Source organism: Alexandromys fortis, unplaced genomic scaffold (assembly GCF_014885135.2).
Source record: "Alexandromys fortis isolate MF-2015 unplaced genomic scaffold, M_Fortis_MF-2015_v1.1 scaffold_107, whole genome shotgun sequence".
NCBI lineage: Eukaryota > Metazoa > Chordata > Mammalia > Rodentia > Cricetidae > Alexandromys > Alexandromys fortis.
In genome coordinates, this window is record NW_026067987.1 from 2,713,689 (window position 1) to 2,738,931 (window position 25,243).

Sequence of the window (25,243 nt, forward strand, 5' to 3'; positions counted from 1 at the left end):
AGAGAGTCCGGTTTTATCCCATGCTGTTTCAGTCACAGTCCAGCTGGCTTTGGTGAGCTCCCAATAGATCAGCCCCACTGTCTCAGTGGGTGGGTGCACCCCCCGTGGTCCTGACATCCTTGCTCGTGTTCTCCCTCCATCTGCTTCTCATTGGGACCTTGGGAGCTCGAGAAAATGTATTTCTAATAATCTGACCAAGAAAGGGAAAGGTTATCGTCTCTTCAAACAACTCAGAGAAACTTTTCTAAACAGGACATATAGCTGATGCAAAAGCTCCAATTAAATTGCTCCCCCCCAAAAGATTTAATAAGCAGCAGGTGCGTGCCAACTGCCATCCTGTCATCCCTGTGGACAGGAAGAATTAGGTCCCCTCCGAATACTGCTGACAAGAACTTTCATTAGAAGAGCAGCTGTTTGTTTCCACTAATGTGAAAGGGAGTCTTTCTTGACAAGATGGAGCGCAATAATGGATCCAGATGCCGAGGTCGGCAGCCTGCACCTTGCACGGTTGCTGGATGAGTGGGCAGTTTTAAGGTGGCTTCCAAATCAGCGGTTCTCAGTCTCTTAGTGAAAATTAGAGTCACCTGATTCTAAAAAACAAAGCCCTGCTGCCCACGCTACCCCCCCCCCCCACTCAGTGTACCAGGACCTCCTGGGTGAGGACGGGGCTCAGTGGATTTTGGAGTGCCTCTGCTAGCAATGTGCACCTAAGACTGCATGAATCACGCTTTCCATGACCAGGCCTTGCAAGTGTACTTTGTCTAGCCAGGCGGCCCAGGTGTGGGCATCAGTGAGCATGGCGCAGGGCTGGATGTCTGTGTTTATTGGGGTGCATGGGGCCGAAGGTACCTGTAGGCTTTCTGCTCAAGATTGGTGGCCTGGATGGATCCTACTTTTAACATGATCTTGATGTATCTCGGGAGGGCTTTGGCTTTTGTTAAATTGTCAGCTGACTGCCTTGTAACCCTGATACAATGATCGCAGATTTAGGGGGCAGGCAAGAGGGAGGTGTGCGTGTGTGTTTGTGTGTGTGTGTGTGATTTTAGTGTATATATGATTCTTTTTAGAATATATTGTATACACACATATACATTATGTTTTGGAGCAATTTTAGCTTCATAGTGTTACAGGAGAAGAGATAATAAAGAACATTCTTATTCTTCTTCCCTCCCGATTCCTGTAGCTATACAGCCTCTTCCACTGTCTGCCTCCTTAGGCATCATTACAACTGATGAACTTTCCCTGGCTTATCATTATTGCTTTCAACCCATAGCATGCAATAGAATTTATTCTTGGTGTACATTCTACAAGTTTGGATCAATGTATGACATCATATAGCCACCATTACAATATCGTTCAGAAAAGTTGTACTGCCCTAAAAATCTTCAGCTATAGCTGTTCACCCCTCTCGGCCCACTACCTACTGGCAAGCCCTGATCCTTCTCCATTTCCTCCCTATGCCGTTTTCAGAACGTCTCATCGTTGAACTGTGTGGTATGCCGGCTTCTTTCACGTAGTAACACGCATATATTCTTTCTGTGCCATCATGTCTTCTCATGGCTTGGCAACTCAGTTCTCATGTCCCACGTGTGCCACAGTTTACCTACTCACAGGAGGGTATTTTGGTTGTTGCTAAGTTCTGATGATTATGAACGAATTGTGGACATTTCTGTGCAGGGTTATTCTCTTTTATCAGAATAAGTTTCAACTCATTGGACAAATGTAGGGGACTACAATTTCTAAATAACAGGGGCAGATTCTGTTTTGTAAGGATCTGCCAATCTGTCTTCTGCAGTGGCCGTACCATCTTGTCATCCCTCCCGCCAGGCCGTCGCTCTGCATCCTCAGTATTCACGTTGCTGGCAGTCCATCCTGATGCTGTTCAGTGTAGTCTCACTGTTGTCTCGTGTGCAGTTCCCTCAGGGCAAAAGCCACTGGTTAAATTTCATGCTCCTTTTTTTCCCATCTGTTTCTCTACTTTGCTAAAGTGTGTGTTCAAGTGTTTGCTCTACCTTTCAGTCCCATTGGTTTCTTTGGGGTTTTAATTTTTTTGTCTATTTTTGCACAGCTCTTCTGTGTCAGATATGTCTCTTGAAAAATTCATCTGTTGCTCCGTGGCTTATGTTCTGATTCTGTCCTTTTCATTGGCATCAGAAGGCTTTGGTGGTGGTGGTGGGGATAGTGTCTTATTGTATTGGTTGGCATGAAACTTACCGTGTAGATCAGACTGGCCTAGCAATCACAGAGATCCACCTGCCTTTGCTTCCCAAGCACTGGGATTCTAAGTGTGTGCCAGCATGTCTGGGCCAAGGCAGAAGTCCTCAAATACATCCTGTGTGTTCTTTTGTAGACCATGCTTTTGGTGTCCTGTTTAAGAAGTGACCTTTCTGTCTTGTCAGCGGTCACCTAGTTATTCCCTTGTAATTTCTTCCAGGAGATTCAAGTTTTACACTTTACAGACAAGTCTATGATCCACTTGTGGTAGTTTTTCTGATGAGTGTGAGGTCTGTGTTTAGATTCATATTCTTTTCCTACGTAGAAATTCAGTTGCTGTAGCCTCCTTTATTGAAAGACTGCCTTTGTTCCATTGTATAACTTCTGCTCATTCTATTCGTGGGAACTTATTTCTGCTTCTCTTCCATCCACCAGTTCATCTGTTTTGATTTGTTTTTTTACTAGTATCACATTGTTTTGATCACTGTAATTTCATAGTATGCTGTGAATTTGAGTAAAGTCAGTGCATTGGCTAATTTTGGTTGTCAGATTGACAGACACGGAGAGAAAGACTAGCTGAAGAATCCCATCAGGTTGGCTGGTGGGTATGTATGTCTGTGGGGGCATTGATGACTGATGTGAGAGGGCACAGACCACTCTGGACAGTGCCGTCCCTGGGGAGGTGGTCTTGGGCTATATGAGACAGCAGGCTGACCACCAGCAAGGGAATGAGCAGTGAGCCATCTTCTTCCATGGTTTCTGTTTCATTTCTTGCTTCCAGCTTCCCTTGACAATGGATTGTAACCTGGGAGCTCAAACCAGCCCTTTTCTTATTACTTTCGGTTGTGGCGCTCATCACTGCGACAGAGAGGCAAACTAGTACCCTACCTAGTCCATCTTTCTTTCTTGAATAGGCTCTAAATGAACAGTCGATACTATTTTTTAATCAAATATTTCCACTGTTGAACAAGCATCCAATAGGCTAAACAAACCTCAAAAATACCAGTCAAACCAGCATTTTCACTTCCAGGAATTTACTCTAAGGAAATAACAACATCCTAAAATATTTAGCTGTAAGAGGCCATGTGTGGTAGCTGTAATCCCAACAATTCGGAAGGCTGAGGCATCACGGTGCCTGTGAGTTCAGAGCTAGCTGGTAGGCTTCGATTTTCCCTTGCTTCATGCTTCTCTGTCTACTGTATCAGCAATCCTGAGTCTTTTGCCTCTTTAGGTAAACTTTAGCACAGGGGTCCTCAACCTTCCTAAATACGACCCTTTAATACAGTTCCTCCGTGGCGGTGACCCGCCCCCCCCAACACAAAATTAGTTTCGTTGTTACAGTAATTTTGCTACTGTCATGAATAGTAATGTAAAAATCTGGTATTTCCAGTGTTCTTACTGGGGTCATGATTCACAGGTTGAGAACCACTGCTTGTGGGTCAGCTTGCCAAAACTCACAAGGAAACTTTTTGAGATTTTGCTTGCAATTACTTTTCTCCACCTCTCCATCAACAGAGGGGAAGGGCTGTTTTGACAGTCTTGAGTCTTCCTCATGTCCACGCACATGGACCGCCTTTGCACGTACTTAGTTCTTTGATATCTTTTCATGGTTTTCTTTATATAGCTCTTACACATATTTTATTAGACTCACAAATGACAACAATTCATTGTTTGAGGACTGAGAAGAAAGCTCAGTTGGGAAAGTGCTGACGACGTGAGCGTGAGGACCTGAGTCTGATCTCCCCAGATCCACTTTAGAAAGCCAGGCACTGTCGACATTCTAGCATCGAAAGACGAGGGATCCCCAGCCATCATCCTCAATGGACGACTTACTGACAGTTGATAGCTTCTGGGGAAGGGAGAACCAGCTTTGTCTAAGAATGTGGCCCGTGGGGGAGGTCCACCATGCTTCAGTTGATGACTCCACACCTATGAGGATCTAGGCTACAAAGACTGGCCTTGGCTTATTAAGAGAAAAAAAAGAATCCCAAGTTGGGAAGGGGAGAAGAGGTAAGAGATGGATTCGGAGGCATAGCAGGTGAATCTGACCAAAATAATTAATATGAGATTCTCAAAGAATTGATAAAAAAATATTGCATTAATAAAAACACAGAGTGGTACACATTTATAATCCCAGCTCTGGGAGGTAAAGACAATAGGGTCCCTAGGGGCCGCTAGCCAGCCAGTTTAGTCCAGTTTAGAGAGCTCCAGCTTCATTGAGAGACTCTGTCTCAAAAATTAAGGTGAAGAGAAACTGCTCATGTACTAGCAGTCACCCTAACATGAACATGCGCACACACGACACACAAATTCATTTTGGGAGGTGATAATATAACTGATACTGTATTTTTAATTTCAAATTCTGTTGTTGTAAGCATTTAGAAAAACAGTTGGTTTTGTATATTAACCTTTAATTTTGAATCTTTATTTTTGACCACTTACAGTTCTGAGAAGTTTTTTTACTTGATTCTTTGAAGTTTCACTGTAGACAATTATCATATTGGTTAATAAAGCCAAGTTTTGTTTTCTTCTTTCTAATCAGTATGCCTTTTATAGATGGTCCCCCACTTATAATGACTCAATTTATGATTTTCAATTCTGCAACAGTACAACTGTGGATAGTCATTCTGGCTTCATTCTGTCCAGATACAGTATTAGTGAATGTAGAATATGAAATACTTATTATAAAGTTATTTTTATGAAGAAATCCTCTTGCCCAGCTTGATTGAGGTATTCTGATCCTATTTAAGGTAGGTCATGAAGGCATGATATTTCATAGTTAGGCTTTATTGAACGCACAGTTTTGTTCGTTGGGGTTTGTTGTTGTTTTTATTTCATTTTTCTGTTTTGATTTTGAGACAGGGTTTCCCTGTGTAGCTCTACCCATCCTGGAATGACATCTGTAGACCAGGCTGACCTTGAACTCATAGCGATCTGCCTGCCTCTGCCTTCTGAGTGCTGGGATTAAAGGCACACGCCCCCAACTCTGGCTTGAATGCATATTTGAATTGCAGGATTTTCAACTCACAAATTTTTTGGATATAACCCTGCTGTAAGATGAGTATTATCGTCATTTTTTGTCTTGTTCCATTCTTTAGGGTTTCAGTATAATGTTATAAAGGAGCAGTGAGATGAGACGCCCTTGCATTTTCATAATCTAAGTTGGAAAGCTGCTAACTCACCATTACTTATGAATGTAAGCCCTGAGTTTTTCTGTAGCTATTTGAACACAGGCTTTTATCCTTTGGATTCAGTAGCAATTGTGAACATCGTCTTTAGGCTTCCGCAGATGTAAGGTAGCAATTAGATGGGATTGCTATTGAAGCAATATTTATAGCGGAATAGTAATTTTTCCCGTAGTATATGGGAATATGTATGATAATGCATGAATGAAATGTACCAAAATGTCTGGTATCTCCACTCAATAATTAGCAGTCATTTTAGCGCATACATTCTGTGACAGTGGTGATTATATATAACATTTATATATGCTATCTGTATCTCACTATATTGCTGAGACTGGCTTGGAACTCACTGCCATCCTCCTGTCTCGGCCTCTGAAGTAATGGGATTCTATGTCGAAGACACGTGTTTTATTTTCCAGGGCTGTTAACAGTGAAACCATTACATTTTTACCATTTCTCTGGATGTGGCTTCACTCTGTGTGCTTGTTGTTGGTAGTCACATTGCTGCAGTCATCTCGGTAGTCTGTTTAGCCAGGCTGTTGACGGGAACACATGTGCACTACAGTACTGAGATGTGGTAAAGGTTACTGGAAACCCAACATCAAGACAAGCAGTGGATCTAGGAGTAAAAACCGTCTGCCACGTAGAATTATTTCTTCTTTCAGAATAGTCATAATAAAAGTCTTTCGCATTTGCACAGCGTTAAAGTGATCCAAATAAATGGTGGAAAATTACTGCGTTAGTACTGAAGCTCATATTAATAGGTCTGGCTTGTCCGTGATGTTACACTCAAAGGAATGGTATGGAACGGTTTAAGAAAACGATTTGTGTAATACATCTTCTAAAGTGAGCCAGCATAGCTTCGGAACCTTTGTAAACACACCACTTGGTTCATAGTGGGATTATGGATGGTGTGGTTTCAAGTTCCCTTGTTTTCTTTCTCCGTCTTTCTTCTCTCTGTTGCTCTGAAATAAATCACAATGGGCAGAGAGAACTAGGGGAGAATCTGGGACTGGATTAAACCAGTTCTCAAAAGAATATTTGGACTTTCGGTCCAGGACTTAAGGAACACATGATCTGACTTAAAGTCACTTTGTCTTGTGGATGTCTGGGGGAGAAGAGAAAAGAGAGTCTTGACCTTGGCATGGGTGTTTCCAAGTAAAACATGTGGAATGTGAAATGAACAAGAGAAATCATGAGGATAAAGGTGAACTCTTGGAGGAGAGGCAAAACCAAAAAAAGGTAAAGGAAAAGGAATGTTAGGAAAGAGGTCCATGTGCTTCACACCCCTTCCCCTAACTGCAGGACACTAACCAAAGCCAAGGTGAAAGGCTGCACCAAATGGGATGCATTTTACTCCAAGGTGCATAAGGGCTGACATTTAAAAGCTGGTGAGGTCATTCTATACCACTTATGAAATATTCCTTTTTACTTGGACCTGGGAGATTTGAAACAAAGCAGCTTGTCTGTAAGACGTGTGCCCAGTCTACGGCTGAGTTCTTTGTGTCAAGACCAGGCCTCTGTGGGCATCTATGGCCACTGTCCCTTGGAGGAACATTTAACATGTGTGTCTGTTCCATTGCTCAGAACCCAGTGGGGCTACTGCAGATCAAAAGGAGACTCAACCAGAAACGGCAGTGGGTTAGGTTGGCCTAATGTGATTGTAGTCACCTGAGACTATATGAGGGAGACCAGGACATGAATTTAGTTGGCCGCCCTCCCATTTTCTGGGATCTTGTAGCTTGTTGCTCTCCAAACCTTAACACCGCGTGCAATGCTAGCTGTGCCCCTGCCTCATAGTCTCTGGAAAATGCTCTTTACAGACGTTTTGTCAAAACACCCAAAGTTCCCGTGAGAAGAATGAAACTGAAATTGCTGAGTACACGGCTCCTGTAGTCAGGAAAAGAGTAGAAACCCATCTGGGACCTGCTGTTGACAAGGACCCTGTGGTGGCAGGAGGGTGTGAGGGTGGCGCCCAACACATGGCTCAATCTGCTGCACTGCCTAGCGGTCACCAAGGGCTCATTGTTGATACGACTGCTCATCTGATGGAGGTATGAGCCCGAGGGTCTATGGCCAGGCCTCCTGGTGTTGCTGCATGGCACAGGCGTGGGCTTGGACAGTGTATCTCCAGTCAGTTGTACCCCTCCATGCAGGAGTTGTACCTTGGCCATTACTAGTGTCCAGCAGGTCCTGCCCACTGATTGATTACATTGCTTTCCACGACTCTTTGCTTCTGCAACTGCGTAAGATTTGATCACATCATCAGGGGAACCCCCATCAACCAATCAGATCTGTATTTTAAGAGTTCAAAATGCCTGGTGTTTTCTTATCACGATTACTACTTTTTGCCTCTATTTTTGCACGATTATTTGATTGTCTGTTCTCGGCTAGTCTTAACCAGCTTTCTGGGGTCCTAAATCGAGTGCATGCATGTGTGTCTTTGTGCGAGTGCACGCGTACATTCATACGTGCATGTTCCTTTTATTTTGAATCCCTAGGACCCGGCATATAGTAGCGGTTTAATGAGCATGGTGTTCAGTGGGTGATTACACTGGTCCCTCACATGTTGGAGCTGATGTGGCTTCTAGTTACTCAGTCTGAGAGCAGGTAGCTCCAGTGCAGGTGGACCTGGCCCCTCAGCGATGCTCAACTGTCATCTTTGTTTGCTAGCTGCTTTGTTTCCAGTGGTTAATTAGGCTGTTAGAAACAGTACTGGGATTAAGGAGACATGTAACTCTCTTTCACATGATTTAATTTTGTTCATACTTTTGGAAAGTTTACAGTTCATCCCTCGACGCCTCTGAATCCCAAGCCTCTGAATCCGATGTGGTGGTGTGGTGATGGGGTGTGGACTCACCTTTTTGGGGGGAATCTCTTTGACCGTTCTAGGAGGTGGTCACTTTGTTTCTCTTGTTTTAAGAGCATGAATTAAAAGCTATCCCCTTCTATCAGATGTTATTTCTTCAAGGTGTCTTGATTAAGCAGGCAATTACTTTTTTTCCCACCCACACCCCCAGTGTAGACAGGCAGACACTGTTACAGTTGTAGTATAGTGCATGTGCATGTGTGTATATGTATATATATGTATGTGTATATGCATATACAAACACACACACACATGAACAGACAGTTGCTTTACACGACTCTTTGTTATTGCAACTGTGTAAGATTTGATCACATTATCAGGGGAACCTGATAGTTCAACCAATTAGGTCTGTATTTTAGAGTTTAAAATGTTCAAATTATTTGGTGTTTAGAGTTCAGAATGCCCGGTTACACACACACACACACACACACACACACACACACACACACACACACACCGTGTGTGTGCATATGCAACCCAAATAAATGATGGAGGGATTTTTTTTTTGCAAGAGAATGAACCCAAACTTCTATAGAACTGCGAGCATCTGGGTGATGGGTCTAGAAAGAGAATACATTTAATAGTAAGTTCAAGTGTATTAAGGCATGAATAAAAACCAGTATCTTTCCTCCTAAGAGCCAGAGGCACTGGAAGTAAATCTCCCAAAGTGATTGTACAACTTGACTATTGTAAACTTCCGGTAGCTAGAGCAGCTGGACGGGTGGCATCAGGGGTGACGTGTGTACACATTTGCAGATGGTGGAGGAGGAGACTCCTGGGTGATGCAATCACAGAATTCGGGGACCTGGCCTTCCTTCCCAGTGTCCCTGTGCTGACTTGACCCTGTGTTCTGCTGCACCTTCCTCCTACGTCCTTCAGAATCTCCTTTCAGAACCAACCACTACCTGTTCTGTGCCCTGTATGTAAATTCCATTTGACCCTGGTCTGTTTTCACTCACGTAAGACTGCAGACGTGTCTAACAGCTGCTACCAATTCCTTTGACCCCCCGACCCGGCCCCCATGGTGTCTGTCATGGAATAAACAGTAGAAGCTTGTTAAATAAACAAGGTGGGAGAGCAGAAGGGAGGAGTGTTTCCAGACTGCGGTGTTTGGGGTTGCTACAGAGTCTACTCCACAGTGTGACAGGGAGACCTTGAAAGGCTCCCTGGGAGGGCAGAGTTAGGGTGGTGCTGCCCATGGCAGGAGCTGCCTTGGTATTTTCTTCCTGCCTTACTGGTGTCTGTTGTGCAGGTTCATGCCCTCTGCCCCACCAGGGATCAGCCAAGGGCCTTTTCCTCTGTGATTGGCATTTGTGTGGCTGGTCTTTTAGATGGACAACTGTCTGTTCACGTGACACTTCTGTAATTTTGCTCATCTTTCAAATTAAAGAGAAATACCAAAATTCCTAGAAAGTGAGTTCCTTAAGAGCATTGAGTTTTAGTTGACACTGGGAGACTCACTGGTTACATTTCGGGAGGTCAGTCTGTCAGCAGTGAAAAGATGATTTGGCAGTGGAGGGTTTTACTCCTATTCATTCGCCTGATCTGCCGCACTCAAGAAGGAAGCGCAACACCCTCCCGCAATGAATTGTTGAACTCCAGTGGCATGTCAACACATGCGCTAGGAATGAAATCATACCGGCAGAATCATGTTTACACGTCTATTGTCTCAGAATTGCAGAACCATTAGGAGATTTGTAAATCTAACGAGGTGTTGAGCAAAAGTGTGGCAGGCAGGCAAGACCAGGTACCTCTTGGCACATGGTTGAAACCCGGTGAGAAACGTCTGTGGCTGAGCTCCTGAATCCTGGAGCATCCTGGTGATCAGTCACACCTCTGAGATCTAGCTAGACTTACGAGCACACAGGATGAAGTCAAGGGGGGAATCCTCTAAGCTTACCAGGGTGAGCAGTCTTCTCTGCCAGATCGACAGTGTACATCTAGGTTTCGCTTATTTCCTACGTCATGTCTGCTACTGAGCTATACCCCCAAGCCAGAAATTATATATATATTCAAGACAGGGTTTCTCATTGTAGCCTTGGCTATCCTGGAACTTGCTCTGTAGACCAGGCTGGCCTCAAACTCACAGAGATCCACCTACCTATGCATCCATAGTGCTGGGATTAAAAGTGTGCACCACCACCCCCTGAGGAGAAAATAAAATCTTTTGCACGAAGAATATATATATATATATATATATATATATATATATATATATATAGTGTGTAAGCTAGGCACCACCTTTCATTTTCAGCGTTCATACAATTTAATTACCATGTTACGTATTTTTCCTATAAAAGATAAGGCTTACTACCATGGTACCTTGTGACACTTAAAATGATTCTTTTATTTTTTTCCATTTTATTTCATGTGTAATGGGTGTTTTAACTGTGTATGTGTGTCTGTGAACCACATGTATGAGATGTCCTTGGAGACCAGGAAGTGGGTGTTGGACTGTAGTTATAGATAATTTAGATAATTGTGAGCTGCAATGTGTGTGCTGGTCATTGAACCGGGTCCTCTGGGAGAGCAACCAATGCTGTTGATCACTGAGCCATCTCTCCAGTTCCATTAAAATAATTGTTTTCTTAATGTCATGAGATATTCTGTCCATTTTCCAAACTTTGTCTCACAAAGCTGATAAATTTGTAGTTTTGGCAGGATCCAAATAAGATCTACATTGAAACTGACACTGTCCCTTCAATCTTTGAATTTTCAATTTCTTTCTCCTCTCCCCCAGTAATTAAAAATACATAAAACCAGATCATTTTCCCCCATATGTTTTTCTAGAGTCCGAATTGTGGTTATTGGACCGCTGTGCTATGTAAACATAGCACACTTAAATGAGAGTGAGAAAGTTTTCCTCCACCAAAGATAGGAAAGTATTTCAGTCAAAACAGTCAAACGTGATGGAATGGCCACAGATATTTTTGCTGGAGAGCAACGTCTGGGGATGTGTAAGTTCTCGCCGGCTGCTGTCTGATGGCTCTGTGAAGAGGTCGCGAATGTCTAGAATGATCGACAGTAACACCCTGCACGAGATGCATGTCCGTGAGGAACAGGCTCCTTCCCAGATGGTTGCTGGAAGTTCATGCAGCTGAGGCAACTGTCAGTTCACTGGGTCCAATACTTGGTGTGCGTGGGGAGTGGGGTTACTCGTGTAAGATTCTCACAGCTACACAGTTCTCGGGGTGCTTGAGACCTTGCTGAAGCATGACCAAAGATGCAACTTGGAAATTTTAATTAAAATTGATCAAGCAAGGCAAGAAACAAATAACCTACACTTCATCTGCAATCAGAAGCACATTAAACTTTTTGAAAAAAAAAAAGTTCAGACTTTTCAGTTGAAAATTCAGCTGAAGTTGAAGTTGAAGGTTCTGACTTTTCAGTGTCTTAAGAAAGATTAATTACTCAGGGCTGTGATACACTGCGTGAACTGGGTCGGTAGAAAGCCGAATGTGTGATGGTTCAAACCCAGATACCTTCAGGAGGTATAAGGATTCCGAGGAGCAAACATTAGTTGGAAATGTTGATACAGATATGTGTGCTACCATAGAAACCTCACTTCTACCTATTTCTACCTCTGCTGCAGAGGGTGGTCCCTGCCTGATAATGGGATTTAGGGTTTTTTTTTTATCCCCCTACCTTGAACTCATGGCCACGGTCTTGCCCCTGTTCTGAGTACTAGGATTACAGATATGTAGTACCACGCCCACCTAATGCCATGTAGTCCTTCTAAGCCATTCCCTAATCTATCGTTGTTATCATAGTATTAAGAAATAAATTCTTAGCCAGATGTGGTGACTCACAACTGTGAGATAAGCACCTCAGATGTGTAGGTAGAAGGAAGTTTGAGGCCATTGTGGGGCTATATAAGAAACCACAGTAAATAATAAATAAATGAATAAATGCATAATTAGACCCTATTGGAAACTTGGAAAGAGAGTAATATGACCTAATATAAAACCCAATTTTGTAAGCCAAGCAGGGGTAGCACACACCTTTAATTCTAGTCCTGGGGAGGCATCGGCAAGTAGATCTCTGTGAGTTCGAGGCCTACAGAGCAAGTTCTAGGACAGCTGGGTCTACACACAGAAACCCTGTCTTGGGAAACAAACCAACAAAAGACCTTAGTTTGTGTGTCTAATAAGCCATAGCATATAGGGGACTGTCGTGTGTGTTATAATTGAGGTGTCACTTCCGTGCCAGCCGATGCACAGAAAAGTGCCTGTGAGAGACGGGCACGGTGACATGCCCTAGCAATCCCGTAGTGGGGAGCCGTTGCCAGGCAGTTCCTGGGGTTCTTCTGGTCGGCCAGCCTGTTTTACTTAGTGAATCCCAGGTCAGTGAGAGACCCTATCTCAAGAACAAGGACATGGTGCCTGATGAATGACACCTAGGGCTGTCCTACACACACACACACACACACACACACACACGCTGTGTAGAAAATAATATCTTCGTAAAGTATTGGCCCAGTAGAAGATACAAATCGTGGCTTATCTAGCTTCTTTGTGAGCTGGTGTGAAGGATTCCTTGAAAACAGAATTTGGGTACCCTCAATGTTGTGTGCTCCAAATTCTTTGCTGGAAGAGAAGGATTCTTTGGCAACCCAGCCCACCTATAACTGAGAATAACTATTCATGAGGCTGAACCTTCTATGCTTGAACCAGGCTTTGGTCTCTGACCGTTAGGTTCTACAATACTGGAGAGTCTGCAGTTTCTCCGGGTCCATCATTCCTCCTTCACACAGCTTCTTTGGCAAAGTAGGGTTTGGCGGTCTCCCAGGGAGCTGGGTTCACATCTCGTGCTGTTGCTCTGCTGCCATTGTCGCTCTCACAAGTGACAGAAACACTAATGAGTTCCGCTGAGTGCAAATGGAACGCACAGAAACTCAGGCAAGCCACCGTTGGCCATATGTCTGGTCATGCCCTCAGGATTCAGGTGGGTCCAGCCATTCCTGGTTGGAGCATTCTCTCTGTGGAAGGACCCCAGCTCTCTGTCCAGCAGAATTCACCAGCTAAAGCGAGAGACCTCAGCCTCCTTCCTTTTGTTTCATCCTTCTTTTGTCTTTTCCATGCAATACTTCCCTTCCTGTACTTAAAATACCCTTTCTTTATTACTCCTCCTCTCTGCCACAGAATCTAACCCCTCTGTCCCATCTACATTAATTAACCCCTTTGGCGCCCTAATTTTTTTGCTGGTATTCAAATGTACTGAGCCAACCCTAAAATCCTCTGGCTCTTAAGTGTCATCTGATCTCCTCATTTTCTTACGAAACATCCTTATCAGAGATCCTGGCTAATAATCCTGTTTCTCTGCGGGTCTCTGGAGTCTTCTCCACTCATAATTTTTATTTCCTCATTTCATCCAATACCCTGAATTCTGTTGAGTTCTCCTCCTTCATCGTGTGGTGACAGCTCCGTAATGCTCGTGGCAACAGAAATTGTTCCTCTCCTGCCCCATCATCTACAGCACAATTCTAGATGCTCTCGGGCTAACTTATTTGGGAGAAAGGTCTTTGCAGCTGTGAACAGGTTAAGAATTATGAGATAAGAGCATCTTGGGTTATCTGGGTGGATCCTAAAATGTCACCCTGAATATTTTGATAGGAGATGCAGAGGGCAGTTTGACATTACATGCACACACTACGCAAGCCTTGGCCGTATGACATTTTCGTTTTGGACTTTTGACCTTTAAAATGCAGTAGAAGTTTCTGTTGTTTCATGGCAGTCAAATTTTTGGTAAGTGGCCACGGAAGCTCTTTTAACATTCTGGATAAAATGGTTACCCAGAGATGCTTTGGTTTTCCCCAAACATGCCCAAGAACCAGCACTTAGGTGGAGAAGCAGCACCTCACCAGCACTCCCCCCAGAAACAGGGCCCCACTTGACCTCGTGCCCCCTCCTCACAGTGTTCACTATGATGACCTTAGCACACTCTACGTCACGCTCTTTCTTTACGCTGCACTTTTTTCTTCTTCTTCTCCGGATGATAGATTACGAACAGGGCTGCTATGAACATTCGTTGCATGTCTTTAGGTGAATGTGTCTCTGTGTTTCCATTGGGCGTGTAGCAAGGAGGGGAATTCCCGTGTCCTTGTTCACAGTTTTGCTCGGTGCTGGCTGGACAGTCTCTGCTGCACCCACTGCCACCTGTCACGGAGACTCGTAAATCTTTCCTTCTGATTTGAATCTATCTGCTGAGAGTCAGAGTCACTACGGGCATGAGTGCGTGTGTATAACGTCTAGCAATACATATACGTACATACACTGGTCTGACTTTTAGTGTGAGCTAATTTAAACTCAGTTCTGGAAAAAAGAAGTTTCTGCTTTGTGCCCCTTTCTGTGTTCATGAGCATGTTTAATTATTCGGGTTCAAGTCATAATCTTTCATTTTTCTTTGCCTGTGTTTATCCAAGCCCTAAAGTCTACTGTCCACCTCCATACTTTCCTTACCTTATTTTAGGGGCCCATTTTCTTCTGGGCATTTCGTAAGTGACTCCTCCTCCTTCCATTTTTCTTTTGTCTGTCATCCACCCACAGACTGTAGACTTATGCTATCAAAACAAGCTTTGATCCTGCATACTTCTAATTAAAACTCACGGGCTTGGGTAGACGATAGACCAAGGCAAACTCATTTATGTTGGCTTTCTATTTATGTTTCCATAAACTTGACTTCCAGATCATTTCTAGGAGAAAGACTCAGATAAGTCTTCATCACCAGATACTGACTTATTAACATTGTCTTCATACGTGTTTTTATGCTAAATTGCTCAACGCGCCTCCTCTGCGCATTTCTTGCAATGGCGGCATATGGTTGTTAGTCATAGAATCTTTACTGTCTTTAGCACCCATAAAATCCTAATAGCTTTGTACAGTGATTATTTTTATTGTTGTTGTATACATGTGTGCATGTGTATGTGCATGTATGTCTGTGTTTGTGGCAGTCAGAGATTAGTATCAGGCATCTCCCTCAACCAATGACCCTGAAGCCTTTCACTGACCCTGAAGCTTTCTGATTCAGACAGTATGACTGCCCAGTGAGCCCCAGGTGCCCTCCTGTCTCTGCCTCCCCAGTGCTGGGATTCTAGGGGTGTGCTGCCGTGTCTGGATTTTTGATGTGAGTTCTGGGGATAGGACTCAGGCTGTCATGTTTACAAGCAAGCTCTTTCTAGCTAAGTTACCTCTTCAACCCTGTCCAGCTTTGTAAAGGCCACCCCTGGAGGTGCCAGACGCCCCCCTGAGCATCTCTACCAGGCCTCCGTTCTCGGGTAAAAAATCAGTAGCTTCAGCAAACTACCTCAGTCCAATTATGACACATTATCAACTAAGCCAGTCAGGACTAGGCTGGGTTGGGGAGATGCCATTTTCATTCCTTTAACCATTTGAGAATGGTTAATGGGTACAGGTGCCCGGAGAGATGACTCCTCTGGGAAGAGCACTTGTTCTTACAGAGGATCCAGGTTCAGTTCCCAACACCCTCTTGGCATCTCACAATCATCTTTAACTCCTCCTCCAAGGGATCCAGTACCAGTTTCTGGCCTCTGTTGGTACCAGGCACACACACATAGAGCATGCATATAAATGCATGCAAAATATACACTTAAGATAAAAATAATCTTTAAAGAGGAAAGAATGGTTATTGGATGGAGATGTACTTCAGTGGTAGATTGTTTGACTAGTATGCCTGAGGTGCTAGGTTCAGTCCCCAAGAGAGAGACAGGCAGAGAGACGGGGGAGGGAGGGAAGAAGGGAGGGAGGGAGGAAGGAGGAAAGAATGAGAGAGACAGAGAGAGAGAGAGAGAGAGAGAGAGAGAGAGAGAGAGAGAGAGAGAGAGGNAGAGAGAGAGAGAGAGAGAGAGAGAGAGAGAGAGAGAGAGGGAGGAGAGAGAGAGAGAATGCGAGCAAGAGAGAATGAGAGAGGATGTTTCATGTGTGAATCACCGTGCATGTTAGTTTGCTGATGAGGCAAATGTGGACCTGTGTATTTCATTTCATTGACAGAAATGTACATCGTTATACACAATAAAGTTAGCCAGGTGACGGCTAAGAGGCTGGCGCCGTGCTGCCAAAGCTAGGCGGATAGTGATTGTAGGAGGAATGGACGCTCTGTCAGAACAGTGATAGAGTCTTCTCTTATCCTTCCTGAGGATTCCAACAGGAATTCCAACATTCTCAGCGCACAGGAGTGTCGTAGTTTCACATTATACGCTTGTCACTTTCGTATCTATCGAGTTCAGAACCCTTCTGGGACACCGCTTGCAGATCCTAAGTAACATTTTAGAAATCCCCATGAAATGATTTAGTTGTAGCTCGCATCAAATTATTCATAAAATGGGGAAACCAGTGGAATGCAAGAGTCAAAGGATGTGTATTTGGGGGCTGGCGTGTTCTTTAGGGGCCCGTTCCTGCTTCATCCTTTGGGAATGGTTGGCCTAGTGTCCTGTTTTTCTGTATTTCTCTCTGACCATCCCCCTGGCGTCTTTCTTTTCCTGGGCACTTCCTGCACGGCGTTTCATGACCCGTGTTTCGCTCACTCCCTGTGGCTCGCCGCCCGTTCTCCAGCTCTCCAGGCAGACAGTGCCCTGTTCACACTGGTGCGCCTCACCTCGCCACATGGCACCGAGTGCTCCAAGCTCTGAGTGCCCCTGTTGATTTTTCCACAGTGCCAGCTGCCTTGACCTCTTTATCAGCACCTGCCAGTGTGTGTTTCTAACCCCTCCCAGAGGAGGCAGGACTCTGTTTCCCTTTTAACTTTCACAGTACTTCACAGACAACAGAGCCGTGTGTGTATGATAGGTATTCAGGATGTTTGTCACACTAAATTGGTGTTAGTATGTTGCCTTAGGAATTAACCCGTTGTGATTGGATAGGGAGGACCTGTGTGACAACTTGGGAAGCTGTTAGAGATTGGCCCTGTGCCATCTGGTGGGCAGCCTCCTATAGACTGTATAGTACTAGCCCCATTGATCCTTGGGCTCTCGCTTTGTCATGAGTTATCTGATATTTTAAAAAAATCTATTGAGTAGATAAAAATTAGCAAGAGATTAATGTTTTTTTTTCCCCAGCTCTGGGTTTTAGGAGCAGCAGTGACTCATGTGGGCCATTTAACTAACAGATACTGTATTGTGAAAGGAAAAATTCAATTAAAGAGGAGAAACGCAAACCTCATATATTACGAATCATGTTATTTGATGATCAAAGTGCAATTGGGCTCAACAGGTTTGTTATTGCCCTGAACTTCATTATGCTTTAGTAATCTATCACTTAATCTAATTTTATGCTCCATTTAACATTAACCCAGTTGGGGCAAGGAAACGAAGTATACTTTAGGTAAAAATCTTGGAGTTTTTGTTGTTTTGGGTTTTTTTTTTTTTTGGTCTGAACTTAAAATGACTGGCTTTGTCTAGGGTTATTTAACATTTTCAGCATTACCAGAGAACTCAACTGAGTAGCAATTAAAAGCACTTGCTGGGGCTGAGCACGGTGGTTCCTGCCTTTAATCTCAGCACTCTGGAAGCAGGGCAGGTGGATCTCTGTGGGTTTAAAGCCAGTCTGGTCTGTGTATTAAGTTTCAGGCCAGCCAGGGCTACACAGTGAGATCATTCTCAGAGAGAGGGGAGAGGGAGGAAGGGAGGGAGTTTGCATTTGCTCACGAATCATGTGAGAGGAGGTCCCCAAGTCTGCTTTGTCCAAGCCTCATTTGTGTTCTAAGGTCAGGAACTTTCATCTCCTGCAGGTGCACGATGTCATTCAGGGAAGACCTAAAAGCCTGAACTCTGGAGCCTGATTCAGGGACCTGAATCCTGGTGCCTCTGCCTTTTAGTCAGTCTGTGCTGATGTGGTCTCTGTTTCAAGGGCCCCAAAATACTAATATTATTTACCTCCAAGGTCCATTCTCAAGGTGAAGTGAGTTCATATTTGAAAACATCTAGTGCTTGACACACACTAAGTGCGAGACGTGTGTTGGTGAGCGAGAGCGATAAACCGCCCTCCTGAGTGTGCGCTTCGGCAAGTGCAGAGTATCGTGTTTGTTTATTGAAATATCCTCCTTCAGAGTGTTGTCATGCCTTCCGGTCATTCTCATGGAAGCTGGTTTTCACCCGTTTGTGTCCTACTGGTGAGAAGTTACCCAAAAGAGCCAGAAGATTGTCATAAAGATTTTTTTTCAAGTTAGATAATAAAGTACAGCTTCTTAGAAGGTGCCATATTGCTGGAAGCCTTAGCTAAGGAAAAGCAAACAAAAGACGTAAAGAGCATAGATGTTGAACGGGAGGAAACAAGAACCTTGTCGGTTATAGATGACACAATTGTGTAGAGACCCCAAAGAACATACCAACAAAGAGGTCAATGTGCGTAATTCAGTTTCATCTTCTAGAGTTGCCTATGAACAATGAACTATTACAAATAGCAAAAAGTATATCCTTCACAATAGCACCCCAAACTTGAAGCCTATTAATTTGACAAACTGTGTATAGTGTTGGTATATTGAAAAAATTATAAGATGCTAATTAAATAAATCAAAGGAGACCTGAATAAATAAAGGATGTTCCCTCTTCACAGATCCAGAGACTCACTATATTAGGAAATGGTCCCAAGCAAATCTCAGGGGGATTATCTTTATAACTGCCAATATACAGTGTTCCATCAACAGCCTTTTCTACAATTCATACAGGAAAGCGAGTTGAACGACTGCTGAGTGTTGGCCCAGGGCCAACCAGGTCTTCTGTGGCTAGCGTGTAGCATTAAGTCCCTTCATGCACATATCCAACACTTCCACCTGGGAAGCACGGGGTGACATCAAACCTCATGTCCGCGCCTGGCGAGCAGTAAGGAGGGGGATGAGTGGCTTTTTAGTCTGAGGTCCGAAGTTTTCCTGAAATCATCCAGGTGCTGTGATCTCAGCAAGGCTCTGGTCTTTGTTTGCAGAAACCTGTGCCCTGCCACCATGGAACTGCTTCTGTCTGTGGCTTCAGGTTGGGAAGTGGGGAGATTTCTACATCCCAGCTAGCGTTGCAGCAGGTCAATGGTTTCTACACAGAACGGTCATAGATATACCTCAGGTTTAGGATCTGGCAATAAGGTAGCAGAATTTATTGGTAAGGTTGTATAATAAGGTTTGAAGTTTGAAAGAAAAACGCCAAGCACTTCCTGAATCTGTTATTGGAAATCCAGGGAAGGCCTTGCTGTTGAGAGTTTCAAGGTCCTGGGAAGATTTGTAAATTGACGAAAGTTGGTTACTTGAACAATTGTTTTTGTAGAACTTTGGGGCATCAAATTTCCGGGCCAACCATGTCAGGATGAGAACCCTGGTTGAGGCTGTGAAAATTAGTTTTTAATATTATTGATTATTTTGGGGGCAGTATATTACTGTTCTGTGTTTTCCATATAGGTAGGCAAAACTTCAAATTTGATTTTGTTATGGACAGTTGAGACTCCTTAGGGGTTCTTTTAGGGACCTTGGAGAACCCCTTAGCTCCTTAGGGGTTCTAAGAGCAGCTGTGCTGTATACTGGGACTGGTTAAGGTCTTGTTGATCCCTGGAAGCCCTGTGAGTATTTTATGACTCTCTTCTTTGTAGAACATGTCCCCATTAATGTCCAGTCTCTAGAGGTCTCTGTGACCCCTCTCTGATATTACTAGAGCTCTAAGGCCTTTATAGAGGTGACTTTTGTCCCCTAGTCCCCTAAGATCTAGCTGATAACAGGTCAAGAGCCAAAGTATTGCCGTCATATTAGCTTTTTTAGCCTACTGGTTTAGCCCTTAAGCATGACTAGGTACTAGAAAGGTCAGCTATACCCATCATGGAGAATGGATAGTGGGTTAATAGGTGTGTGACAGATTTTAAAATAAGACTCAGGTTTTAAAGATGTCAAAAGGTTGAGGGACTCTGTAGAAACTGTAAGGTATTATTATGATAAAACATAAAATCTCTTCTCATTCAAAGTAAATTTTTAACCAGAAAAGTGTTTCATGCCTATAACTTTTTGTATCTTTTTCTCATACTTGAGAATTCCTTTTTGTCTTACTTTCCTTTACAAAATCTTTGTGTAATTTGGATAATTCTTTCTTTCTTTCTTCCTTCCTTCCTTCCTTCCTTCCTTCCTTCCTTCCTTCCTTCCTTCCTTTCTTTCTTTCTTTCTTTCTTTCTTTCTTTCTTTCTTTCTTTAAGATTTCTGTCTCTTCCCCACTGCCGCCTCCCATTTCCCTCCCTCTCCCCCAATCAAGTCCCCCTCCCTCGTCAGCCCAAAGAACAATCACGGTTTCCTGCCCTGTGGGAAGTCCAAGGACCACCCACCTCCATCCATGTCTAGTAAGGTGAGCATCCAAACTGCCTAGGCTCCCACAAAGCCAATACGTGCAGTAGGATCAAAAACCCATTGCCATTGTTCTTGAGTTCTCAGTAGAACCCTATAAGCCTGGACATAGACACTCCTGGTCACTTTTGTTTTTCCCAAAACGTGTTTATTAACACTTAAGTTGTTAGTTATTTGGTCATGTTTTGCTAATATTTCATTTAAATTATTTGGTATCATTGTTCTCATAGGCCAAGTAAATCTCTGTTTTAAAAATTTCAAATAAACAGTTTGTTAGATGTGTTTAAGTTATATGAATTAAAAGGACTTAAGACTAAGGTTGTGTATACCTGTTTGTTTATATGGCATTTGGGGGACTTTTTTATATGAATATTTCACATAAAAAATATCTATAGGTGGCAGACAGACACATAAGCAGAAATACCAACTCATAGATCCAAGCTAACAACTGGGACCAACAGTAACAAAATGATACAAAGGATTAAATGAGATTACCTCTTAGGAAGGCTCTAGCTAGAAACTCAGAGAACCTATAACACGCTTGCTTTAATTTGAAGTATACTCTTAAGCAAGGCAGAGAATTTGTATCTCAACAACACAGTCTTACCTAAACATTGAGAAAGGCCAGCCAGGTTAGATCAGGGCTTCCTATGTAGACCTAAGAGCTAAACTAGTTACCAGGTAATGCTCATATAGTCAGAGGTCTAGAATTGAGCCTGTTATACAGGGACGAAATCCTCGGTGATCTAGATCTTGATCAGACTTGGACTGAGTTTTTGATAATACATCCCAGGATGAGTCAAAGGGAATAAAAGACAGGAGACTCATTGTGGATCCTCCTTGATACGCAGTGTTCACCCTGATAGTGTCTGTTGGAGGTAGCAGGAGTTCCTTGCTGTCTGGAGTGAAACCCAGTTTCAGCATCGAGCCTTCTTTCAGGGAGTACCCAGAGGAAGAAGGAGCCTTCCATTCTGTGGAGGTGACGCCGCATTTACTGCAGAGTTCAGGCTGTCTGGTTGGTTGGTCGTGTTTTGCGAACCATGAAGGGTACAGATTGAAACTGGCTGTGAGGGAAAGGGGACTCACTGATCTGGAGAAAGCACAGGTACCTAATGGTCCCTTGAATCAGGAAGTCTGGAAGGAAAGGACAACAGGAAATATATAGCCAACATCACGTGTTCTACACCCTGCAGCTGTGAAGTGTCAGACTGGAGCAAGGGCATGGGCGGGAGGAAGTCCTCATGGCCTGTGCTGATTGCGCCCTGGATGAGCTGTGGCTGTCACGGTGCGCTTGCAGAGAATGAGGAGGCTCCCCTGAACTTGTGGGTTGTCTTGACCATTCCTCCTTTTTCTAGGACCTTCAGGACTTATTGAAAAGTAGTTTTGGGGAGGGTGTGTCAAGGAAGTGAGAGAAAACATGGCACTTTAGTTACTGTTCTATTGCTGTAGTGAAACACCAAGTCTGAGGTGATTTGAATAAGAATGTCCCGCAGGCTCATATATCTGAATGCTTAGGTACCAGGGAGTGAAACTGTTTGAAAGGATTGGAAGAATTAGGAGGTGTGGTTTGTTGGAGAAGTCTGTTACTAGGGATGAGCTTTGAAGTTTTAAAAGTCTACTCCAGGCCCAGTCTGTCTGTCTGTCTACCCCCCCCTCCAGTCTGCCTGCATATCAATATGTCCAGCTCTCAATTACTGCCCAGCACCTGCCTACATGCCCAGCACCTGCCTACGTGCCTAGCACCTGCCTGCATGCCTACAAGCTCCCTGTCATGATAATGGACTAAACCTCTGAAATTGTAAGCAAGCCCCCACCCCACGCCATTAATTGCTTTCCTTTTAAGACTTGCCTTGGTCATGGTGTTTCTTCACAGCAATAGAGCACTGACTAAGACTGATCAAGGCAACTTCTAAAAGGAAGCACTTAGTGGGGAGCTTGCTTGTAGTTTCAGAGGGTTAGTCCATGACTGTCACGGTGGGGAGTGTGACAGCAGGCATGGGACTGGCACCGTAGCTGAGAGCTGACGTCCTGATCCACAAGCAGCAGACAGAGAAAAAGGGGGTGGGGGGGGCTGGTTTGGGCTTTTGAATCATTAAAGCCCACCCCCAGTGACACAACTCTTCCAATAAGGCCACACCTCCTAACCCTTCCTAAATAGCTCCGGTAACTGTGGACCAAGCATTCAAACATATGAGCCTGTGGTGCCCGTTCTCATTCATACCACCACAGTTGGTCTTACTTCTGGGCCATTTATGAGAGGTCAGCATTTAACAATGAGAGATGGGGGTGCTTACTATCGTGTTAGATGATAAATCCCACAGCACTGTTTGTCTTTCTTGAGTTGCGAGTGTGGCACTAGGAGTCATTAGGAGCTCAGCTTTGATGTTTGCTTAAGGCAATGGAAGTCCCTGGGTCAGTCTTCGAGCGGGCAGGATTGGATTATTAGAGACTGAGGCAGTTGGCTTGTCGTTTGTGACCTGTTTGTCTCCAGAGAGTAGCTACTTTGGGGAAAAGTGTGGCATTTTCTTACTAAGTTAACATATACAGTTAGCGTATGGCCCAGATTTCTGGGTGTTTGTCCGAGAGAAATAGAAACACATCTGTAGAAAGGCTTGTATTACAAGAATAGCAGCTTTGTTCTAAGTTTTTCCACCTGGAGACGATCCAGATGTCCGCTAACCAGTGAACAAGACATTGATGGATGAATCTCAGATGCATCTCGCGGGGTGAAGGGAGACAAACCCAAAATGGTTTGTATGAACTGTATGGTGATTCATTCTGATGATGTTCTGGAAAAGGCAAAACCATAGGGCCAACAATAATCAGTTGGCCGTCACCAGGGGATGGCATTGGCTTGGAGCATTAACGGCAAAAGGAGACCCTGAGAGGAGAAGCTGGAGGGAGGGGAGTATTCTGTATCCTCCCGAATACAAAACAAGTCACTGATGTGAATTAATGCAGGAAAAAGTGAAGCTTCTTCTGAGTTACTATGCTGTATTACTGGGTTTTAAAATCAGATAGATCGATAAGTACTTCTTAATGACTTGAGTAGCATCCCTGATGGATCTCTTCCTTCTTCAGTGTTCAGATCTAATGAATAGACCCATTTTTACTTACATCACGACCTTGGATATCTAGTTCCTCAGTCTATTGGAAAACCTTCTGTGCTGTTTTCATTTCATCAAATGCCAGAGTCTCTCTCTAGAAGCCTTCTGACCCTACTATTACTTTAACTTAATTGGCTTTTTCTTTTCTTTCAGATCTCTTGTTTCTCACTATCTTGCCTGGCTTCTTTTGGCCCCACGTGGGCTCCCTCTGTTTATAGCTCTGTGACTGCAGAGTGCTGGGACCTGGAGGAGGCAGTTGCCATGTTGGAGGCAGGAGGAAGGCAGCTGCCTGGATGGGATTTGATGATCTGTTTTTTCCCTGTGTTGATTTTTCGATGGGTAAATGTTAAAGATCCCCCGAAGAAAAGGCATGGTTTATGGTAACAGTTCTGGCAGTCAGTGTTAGCTTTGAGGGATGGGGCTTTGGAAGTAACGTTTTTACCTGTGAATCTGTAACTTTCATCTCTGCTGCATCGACCTTCTAATGGTGAACCCTAATTTCAGCTCACTAGGCAAGGCAGGTTCTGCATGTTTGACGTCCCGGGTTCTATCCCCAGCACCGCAGAAAAGAGAACGGGACCTTTTATTTCCTGTCTGATTCTCGCGTTCAGTGACACGGATGAGTGAAGGTCCTTTTTCTGTGACGGTGGGTTTCTGCTTTAGAAATCAGTGCTCCTAAGAAAGACGGTGAGAAATGATGGGGATCATAAAAGAAAGGCGAAATCGTCTTAACCATGATGAATATTTTAGTGTGTCCATTGTCGGTTACGTTTTTTTCTTACATGAATATACCTATCGAATATCTGGGCTATCTTTCAATGCATTATGATTTGGATTTACCCTACTTCTAAGCAGTTTTCTACTTTAGAGGTTTTGTGGCTGCATAGTGCGCTTGGAACTATCAACAAATGTGTGTGCAATAGGCAACTTTATTGTTCTGTGAGGACATAGATAACCATTTCTGAGTTACATTTTTATTAACATATATTTTATTTGCATGGAAAATTTTAGGTTCATTATAGCAACTTTCAAATGAAGTTTGTATTTATTGATTCTCTCCCCTCTTCTCCCCCACCCCATTTCTCCTGCCAGGACCCCCAGGCGTCGCCTCTCTTGCCCTGCTGGAACCACCATATCTGCCTTTATGTCACATAAGTCCCCCGCCCTCCCAGTTCCTTCTGCAGTGACTTTCACCCTCTCGACTCCAACTTAGTTCCATCGCTGCATGCCTCCCCTCCATGTCGGGTACATTACATTAGTTCCCTTTATACGTTTTTATTGATGTGCATGAAGGAGATGGAGAGGAAGTTCAGTTTTGTTCCTGCGACACCGTTTCCAGGTTTTCGTTCCTTGATATGAGGCGTTGTTGATTTTGGAATATTTGCACCTGTGATTATATTACTTTCCCTAGTCACAATGGTCTGTACCTCTAGTTTCTTTTTTTTTTCTTTTTCTTGACCATGCTTGCCACAGACTGACCATATACGAATTAATAATTCATTTTAAAGATAATTGTGGGCTGGCTAATGCATTTATGTTTAAAAAAATAA

At 43.8% G+C, this 25,243-nt stretch overlaps 1 protein-coding gene across 1 annotated transcript in view; it reads left to right on the forward strand.

Moving 5' to 3' along the window:
• The window catches only part of Map3k5 (mitogen-activated protein kinase kinase kinase 5), a 205,745-nt gene that overhangs the window by 44,634 nt on the left and 135,868 nt on the right, over positions 1-25,243 (forward strand). The gene's annotated exons all lie outside the window — the stretch shown is intronic.